A 9,151-nucleotide genomic window follows, 5' to 3' on the forward strand; every position below is an offset into this window, starting at 1 on the left:
TTTAAGGTGTTGACCACGATGAGAATTTCTCACTCGTATCTATGCTTAAGTCTATCCGAATCATGTTAGCTATTGCTGCATTTTATGAAATCTGGCAAATAGATAAACAAAACTGCATTCTTTAATAGGATTTATTAAAGAAGAGTTGTATATGATGCAACCAAAAGGTTTTGTCGATCCTAAAGGTACTAACAAAATATGCAAACTCCAGCGATCCATCTATAGACTGGTGCAAGCATCTCGGAGTTGGAATATATGCTTTGATAAGTTGATCAAAGCATATAGTTTTATACAGACTTGCGGTGAAGCTTGTATTTACAAGAAAGTGAGTGGGAGCACTACAACATTTCTGATAAGTATATGTGAATGACATATTGTTGATCGGAGATAATGTAGAATTATCCTGCAAAGTATAAAGGAATGTTTGAAAGGAGTTTTTCAAAGAAAGACCTCGGTGAAGCTGCTTACATATTGAGCATCAAGATCTATAGAGATAGATCAAGACGCTTGATAAGTTTTTAAATGAGTACATACCTTGACAAGATTTTGAAGTAGTTCAAAATGGAACAGTCAAAGAAAGAGTTCTTGCCTGTGTTACAAGGTGTGAAACTGAGTAAGACTCGAAACCCGACCACGACAGAAGATAGAGAGAGAATGAAAGTCATTCCCTCTACCTCAGCCATAGGTTCTATAAAGTATGCCATGCTGTGTACCAGACCTATTGTATACCCTGCCCTGTGTTTGGCAAGGGAGTACAATAGTGATCTAGGAGTAGATCACTGGACATTATTGGTCAAAATTATCCTTAGTGGAATAAGGATATGTTTCTCGATTATGGAGGTGACAAAAGGTTCGTCGTAAATGGTTACGTCGATGCAAGTTTTGACACTGATCCAGATGACTCAAAGTCTCAATCTGGATACATATTAAAAGTGGGAGCAATTAGCTAGAGTAGCTCCGTGCAGAGCATTGTTGACATAGAAATTTGCAAAATACATACGGATCTGAATGTGGCAGACCCGTTGACTAAAGTTCCCTCACAAGCAAAACATGATCACACCTTAGTACTCTTTGGGTATTAATCACATAGCGATGTGAACTAGATTATTGACTCTAGTAAACCCTTTGGGTGTTGGTCACATGACGATGTGAACTATGGGTGTTAATCACATGGTGATGTGAACTATTGATGTTAAATCACATGGCGACGTGAGATAGATTATTGACTCTAGTGCAAGTGGGAGACTGAAGGAAGTATGCCCTAGAGGCAATAATAAAGTTATTATTTATTTCTTTATATCATGGTAAATGTTTATTATTCATGCTAGAATTGTATTAACCGGAAACATAATACATGTGTGAATACATAGACAAACAGTATGTCACTAGTATGCCTCTACTTGACTAGCTCGTTGAATCAAAGATGGTTAAGTTTCCTAGCCATAGACATGAGTTGTCATTTGATTAACGGGGTCACATCATTAGAGAATGATGTGATTGACTTGACCCATTCCGTTAGCATAGCACTTGATCGTTTAGTTTGTTGCTATTGCTTTCTTCATAACTTATACATGTTCCTATGACTATGAGATTATGCAACTCCCGTTTACCGGAGGAACACTTTGTGTGCTACCAAACATCACAACGTAACTGGATGATTATAAAGGTGCTCTACAGGTGTCTCCGAAGGTACTTGTTGGGTTGGCATATTTCGAGATTAGGATTTGTCACTCCGATTGTCGGAGAGGTATATCTGGGCCCACTCGGTAATGCATATCACTTTAAGCCTTGCAAGCATTACAACTAATGAGTTAGTTGCAGAATGATGTATTACGGAACGAGTAAAGAGACTTGCCGGTAATGAGATTGAACTAGGTATTGAGATACCGACGATCGAATCTCGGGCAAGTAACATACCGATGACAAAGGGAACAACGTATGTTGTTATGCGGTCTGACCGATAAAGATCTTCGTAGAATATGTGGGAGCCAATATGAGCATCCAGGTTCCGCTATTGGTTATTGACCGGAGACATGTCTCGGTCATGTCTACGCAGTTCTCGAACCCGTAGGGTCCGCACGCTTAAAGTTTCGGTGATGATTGTATTATGAGTTTATGTGATTTGATGTACCGAAGGTAGTTCGGAGTCCCGGATGAGATCGGGTACATGACGAGGAGTCTCAAAATGGTCGAGACGTAAAGATCGATATATTGGACGACTATATTCGGACATCAGAAAGGTTCCGAGTGATTCGGGTATTTTCGGGGGTACCGGGGAGTTACGGGAATACGAGGAAGAAGTAATGGGCCTCATGGGCCAAGTGGTGGAAGAGAGGAGGCAGGGCGCGCGGCCCCCCTAGCCCAAACCGAATTGGACTAGGGGGCCGGCCCCCCTTTCCTCCTTTTCCTCCTTCTCCTTCCTTCTCCTTCTCCTCCTTCCTTTCCTCCTAGTAGGAGGACTCCTCCTCCTCCTGGCGCGCCCATAGAGGGCCGGCCGGCCTCCCCCCTTGCTCCTTTATATACAGGGGCAGGGGGGCACCTCTAAACACACAAGTTGATCAGTTGATCTCTCCTAGCCATGTGCGGTGCCCCCCTCCACCATATTCCACCTCAGGCATATCGTAGCAGTGCTTAGGCGAAGCCCTGCGTCGGTAGCAACATCATTACCGTCACCACGCCGTCGTGCTGACGGAACTCTCCCGTGAAGCTCTGCTGGATCGGAGTTCGCGGGACGTCATCGAGCTGAACGTGTGCTGAACTCGGAGGTGCCGTGCGTTCGGTACTTGGATCGGTCGGATCGTGAAGACGTACGACTACATCAACCGCGTTGTGCTAACGCTTCTGCTTTCGGTCTACGAGGGTACGTGGACAACACTCTCCCCTCTCGTTGCTATGCATCACCATGATCTTGCGTGTGTGTATAGGAAAATTTTGAAATTACTACGTTCCCCAACAACTGACATGTCTGAGAATTTAATGATCTATCAGCAACTAGGTAGATGTACTCACCTCAAACTATTATTTTTGTGTGCTTCAGCTCATTTAACTACATGTTAATTTACTCATAAACCCCTTGCTGCAGCTACAGGTTCCTTTGTAAAAATTATTGATTATTCTGAAATCTTATTATTAGGTGTTAAGCTTCAGGCTGATGTATTGGTTGAGATCGAGGAGAGGGGATACGAGGGTGGGCGGAGGTCAGGCATTGCTAACAGATTTGAGGCGGGGTGGGAAAGGTGAAGGTGATGCCGGCCGGCTGGCGCCTCACCACTGGCTCCTGTTTTGCAGCGGCAAAGAGAACGGTGCTGAGGATGTGTTGCTCTATACACGGCTGTCAGAAGTACATCGTTGCTATGATGTGTATGTTTTCTCTACTTTCCTCCTATTGCTCTATTCCCAATTTTACAAATGCTAAGTTGGTGGTTGACTTCGTTTCTTTCAGATTTTTCTGTGGCTTTCTCCATTAGAATATTTCTCCTCAACGACCATATCAACCTGTCTGGTGTTTGCACATGTCATTTTGGTTGAGGTGTGTGCAAGATCATCCCTCTCTAAACTGTAAATTTGTCTGTATGTTTTGGTAGATTTGATTTATCGATGGCGAAGGCAGGCTGGCTGTACTACAAGGCGGGGTGCCATTGTTATTTTGGTTTCGGCTCATGAACTTCTTATTAGTTTTCCTATGAAAGAAAATCAATCTTTGTATGTATGATACTTGTTAATACTTTAACTGCAGTTGAGGATACAAATGTGATTACATTAATCATTTGTTAAACAGGTTACCACCATTCCGCTCTTCCTCGTGATGGTATAGGAGTACATACTAATTCGATAAACAAGAGGCGAAGTTGCCAACGCCTGAGATAGTGGTTCCTACCTCTGGCCTTCGCACCTTTAGTTCCGCAAGTAGTTAAGCAACTCAAATGGTAAGAACTTCAGGGTTCTTTTTTCTCTTTCTTTCTTTTCTCTTGGGACTGTTTATTCTCTGTTTGTATATATTTCCTTTTATTGAAATAAAGGACTGTGTGGCCTTTGCTCCACATAAGGTAGTCAAATAAAGTACTTCCTCTAATCCATATTAGTTGTCGTTGATTTAGTAGTGTACTAAATCAATGACAATTAATATGGATCAGAGGAGGTAACATGTATTTTGTTAAAACTGCTTGAAGTAACTAGGGCCAAGTAACATACTATGTGATTGTTGTGTGTGCTCGTGGCATGTGAATCTGATTAGACCATCATAGTTGGATAATAGCAGTCTTGGGGAGGAATACGATGTGTGTTTCAGATATTTAAGAGCGGTTTGATTATGTTTCAATTTCGAAGACATGGTTTCTTGTTATGCCTTATAAGGTTGAGGCATGTGCTATAGAGGCAAGGAAGATTACTTTGATTTTGTTGATTATTAGGGTTTTTGATAATGCAACTTCTTTTGGAATCTGTTATTAGTGTTTTATATATTGTTCCCCCAAATGTCATTTTTTGTTTAGTTATGTATTGGCAACCGTTTCCTTCTTCCATTGTAGTAAGTAGAAGTAATATATTTTCCTGACCATGCCCTTCTTTTCCTAGGCCAGCGATTTGCTTTCTCCTTGGTTTACAGTGGCTGCAGCCTCCTATTTGTGACGTCGTAGCCCCAAAGGTATCCTTCTCTCTATACTGAATCTGATTCTTCGCATTTTGGGTTTGGATATGTTTGCTATTGCCAGCTCTATTTGCACTCAATCAATATATGTGCGTGCACTGGTAGAAGTGAAAGAGAATTTAGAGGGCGATAAAGGAATATACAGAAGGTCCTGAGGAAAATGATACCTGTACATGGTTTGGATTACTCGTGTTTTTTTATTTTGACTGCAAATAACTTCTCTTTTCAACACACTTAGTACGTGATCTAGCAATCACATTATAATAGAGTAAGTGATATTTGAATGACCAAGATGTTGGGGAACGTAGCAGAATTTTAAAATTTTCTACGCATCACCAAGATCAATCTATGGAGTCATCTAGCAACGAGGGAGAGGGGAGTGCATCTACATACCCTTGTAGATCGCGAGCGGAAGCGTTCAAGAGAACCGGGTTGATGGAGTCGTACTCGTCGTGATCCAAATTACCGATGACCTAGCGTCGAACGGACGGCATCTCCGCGTTCAACACACGTACGGTTGGGAAGACGTCTCCTCCTTCTTGATCCAGCAAGGGAAAGGAGAGGTTGATGGAGATCCAGCATCACGACGGCGTGGTGGTGGAAGCAGCGGTGATCTCGGCAGGGCTTCGCCAAGCTCCAACGAGAGAGAGAGAGAGAGGTGTTACGTGGGGAGAGGGAGGCACCAGAGACTTGGTGCGGCTGCCCTCCCTCCCCCCACTATATATAGGGCCCCTAGGGGGGGCGCCGGCCCTAGGAGATCCAATCTCCAAGGGGGGGCGGCGGCCAAGGGGGGCTTGCCCCCCAAGTCAAGTGGGCGCCCCCACCCCTAGGGTTTCCAACCCTAGGCGCAGGGGGAGGCCCATGGGGGGCGCACCAGCCCACTTGGGGCTGGTTCCCCTCCCACTTCAGCCCATGGGCCCCTTCGGGATAGGTGGCCCCACCCGGTGGACCCCCGGGACCCTTCCGGTGGTCCCGTTACAATACCGATTACCCCCGAAACTTTCCCGATGGCCGAAACTGGACTTCCTATATATAAATCTTTACCTCCGGACCATTCCGGAACTCCTCGTGACGTCCGGGATCTCATCCGGGACTCCGAACAACTTTCGGGTTACCACATACTAATATCTCTACAACCCTAGCGTCACCGAACCTTAAGTGTGTAGACCCTACAGGTTCGGGAGACATGCAGACATGACCGAGACGACTCTCCGGTCAATAACCAACAGTGGGATCTAGATACCCATGTTGGCTCCCACATGTTCCACGATGATCTCATCAGATGAACCACGATGTCGAGGATTCAATCAATCCCGTATTCAATTCCCTTTGTCAATCGGTACGTTACTTGCCTGAGATTCGATTGTCGGTATCCCAATACCTCGTTCAATCTCGTTACCGGCAAGTCACTTTACTCGTACCGTAATGCATGATCCCATGACCAAACACTTGGTCACATTGAGCTCATTATGATGATGCATTACCGAGTGGGCCCAGAGATACCTCTCCGTTATACGGAGTGACAAATTCCAGTCTCGATCCGTGTCAACCCAACAGATACTTTCGGGGATACCTGTAGTATACCTTTATAGTCACCCAGTTACGTTGTGACGTTTGGTACACCCAAAGCACTCCTACGGCATCCAGGAGTTACACGATCTCATGGTCTAAGGAAATGATACTTGACATTGGAAAAGCTCTAGCAAACGAACTACACGATCTTGTGCTATGCTTAGGATTGGGTCTTGTCCATCACATCATTCTCCTAATGATGTGGTCCCGTTATCAATGACATCCAATGTCCATAGTCAGGAAACCGTGACTATCTATTAATCAACGAGCTAATTAACTAGAGGCTTACTAGGGACATGTTATGGTCTATGTATTCACACATGTATTATGATTTACGGATAACACAATTATAGCATGAACAATAGACAATTATCATGAACAAGGAAATATAATAATAATATTTTATTATTGCCTCTAGGGCATATTTCCAACACAAGAATCCGTGGTGTTCTCCTGAACTGCAAGGAACACTCCACTACGAAACTCACTTAAGCAGGTTGATAGATGATACCTTGTCTTGAGCCTATTTTCTCAAAATAATGAGAGGCTGAATGATTCAGACACATGCTGAACCATCTTTCTCACCTCATCATTTCGTTACATTTTGATTTCATTGTGTGGTGTGCTTCGATCTAGGTGAGTTGAGTTGCTGCTTGGTTGGAGATGTTGATGTCGTTGGAGACACCCGCTGGATTCACCCTTTTCAAGGTTCTGAATAAGGGCAGTGTTCGTCACCACATCAGCTCTTGGTTTGGGTTGGATTACTCGTGTTTTTTATTTTGACTGCAAAAAAACTTCTCTTTTCAACACACTTAGTACGTGATCTAGCAATCACATTATAATAGAGTAGGTGAGAAAAAGCTCTTTATTTGAATGACCAAGAATCCGTGGTGTGCTCCTGAAGTGCAAGGAACACTCCACTATGAAACTCACTTAAGCAGGCTGATAGATGATGTTTTGTCTTGAGCCTATTTTCTCAAAATAATGAGAGGCTGAATGATTCAGACACAGGCTGAACCATCTTTCTCACCTCATCATTTTGTTACATTTGATTACTGATTCATCAAGGATTTGTTGTTCCGCGTTCACTTATTTCCCCAAACTGTACGTACGCATCACTCGCAAAAGAAACGATTTAAATCCTCTTCGAAAAAATTTGGACTGTTGTAAGGTTGAAAAAAATGCATGTGTTGTTCTGTAAGCACTTGAATTGAAGGGCAAAATGAAAAGTAACTCAACAGTGGATAATCTTACCTCATTAGCCTAGACAATACTACAGGTGGTACGCTGTTGCTGGCCCATATATCCCAAGACAGGGTATACATATAGCTCTTGACCTTGCCAGAGCGTAAGTAGTTCATTTCGTTAATCTGTTTTGCGTTTTGACATGCATCATTTGTTGTAGACTGCTAGATCGATGCTACTTCCGTTATTATTATTTTTTATTTCCTAAGCGCCGAACAAGCACTCTTGCATTGGAGATGCCCTGATTAGCTTCTACAAATTTGTCCCAATGCAATTAGCAGGCTAGCATATTCGAAAAATGAAATTTGAATGACATATAGCAGGATATGCATGTATTCCTACTCCTATCTTATATGGACAAATAGATCTAACAGCTGGCTTGCTTGCTTGAAGTGGTACATGTGTGATCTTCATGGAGCTAGCCATCATTGGATTTGGTAATACATAATCACTTATTCAGAGAGCCCAAGGTGAGAAGGGACGAGCATCTAGAACACCACCACCTACTAATCAGTGAGCTACTATCCGCCTTTGAATGAGTTACTTAACAAGAGAAGGCAGGTAGCAATAGAACACGTGCAATCTCAATGTTTACTAAGTATCTATTTCTGAATTTATTCGTTCCCAGCTGCTCTGAATCTGGGTGTTTTGCTTGCTGCTTTGTAGGAGTTTCCTACCTTTCTTCTGCAAATCTGGAATGCCTTTATGGCATGATCATGTGAAAAAAGTACCTTGATGCAGTAATGGATTTGATTATCACTGGTTACTCTGTTTTCACGAATTACTATCCAACTGTAAGTCTGTTCTATACCCTAAGGCCCATGTAAATCTGATAGAAGATTAAGCTATTTAATTTTAACTAAAAAGGATAATATTCTTTCAGTCGCTTGAATCTGTCCAGACCTGAAAAATACTTATACTTTGAAAGCTTTATATATGAGTATGTAATTTTACAGGTATGTAGATAGTCGAAAATGTTATTGTTCAAATGTACTCGAGCCAGGTTTTCGGTGTTTCATTGCAACCAAAAGAATTGGTAATATTGTTTTGATGAACACATGGTCGCACTTGTCGGTGTTGTAGTGGCATAGGAAATTTTCCCCTAAGATCCACTATGAAGTTGATTGAAAGTCCATTTCCCCTAAGATCCACTATGACAATGAAAAAGATTTCTGAAAACTGTGTCACCATAAATGTTCCATCATTGTCCATAGTAGTCCCATGCCATATTAATTTCATAAGAATAATTTCTTATTCAGATGTTCATTGTGTTTTTATGTACTGCTATATCTAAAAAAGCAAGTTTCAGCTAAAACCAGAGCCGTGGTTAAGATACTCTTCGCACCTAGGATATGTGTATATGTTTAGATTGCTAACTTTAAACTATAGTTTTAGAAAATGTGGTGCCCTCGCTTATTTTTCTAATGCATGAACTTAGGGTAAATGTTTTATGTGTAATGCGTGCTTGATTTCTTTTTGGTTCTGGTGGATTTTGATTTTCTCCACCATGCTTCTCTCCAACGAGATGAGTCTGTTTTCGCAGCAGCGGGTGATGCATGTGCTTATTGTTGGTTGTTGCTATGTGGTATGCATTTTCTCATTGTTGGCTGTTTGTTGTTTGCTATGATTAAGATACATTGGCATGTACATTTTATATCAGTTTTGTTTTCAACACCACCTATCACTGTA

General features: G+C 42.3%; 1 long non-coding RNA gene across 1 annotated transcript; it reads left to right on the forward strand.

Moving 5' to 3' along the window:
• Positions 1–3,823: 3,823 nt before the first annotated feature.
• LOC123106851 (uncharacterized) lies at positions 3,824–8,423 on the forward strand. The gene is made up of 4 exons (XR_006451528.1): positions 3,824–3,926; positions 4,573–4,642; positions 7,856–8,023; positions 8,129–8,423. It is a non-coding gene; the product is annotated as an uncharacterized lncRNA (long non-coding RNA).
• The last annotated feature ends 728 nt before the right edge of the window (positions 8,424–9,151 follow it).

This window comes from Triticum aestivum, chromosome 5A, assembly GCF_018294505.1.
Source record: "Triticum aestivum cultivar Chinese Spring chromosome 5A, IWGSC CS RefSeq v2.1, whole genome shotgun sequence".
Classification (NCBI taxonomy): domain Eukaryota; kingdom Viridiplantae; phylum Streptophyta; class Magnoliopsida; order Poales; family Poaceae; genus Triticum; species Triticum aestivum.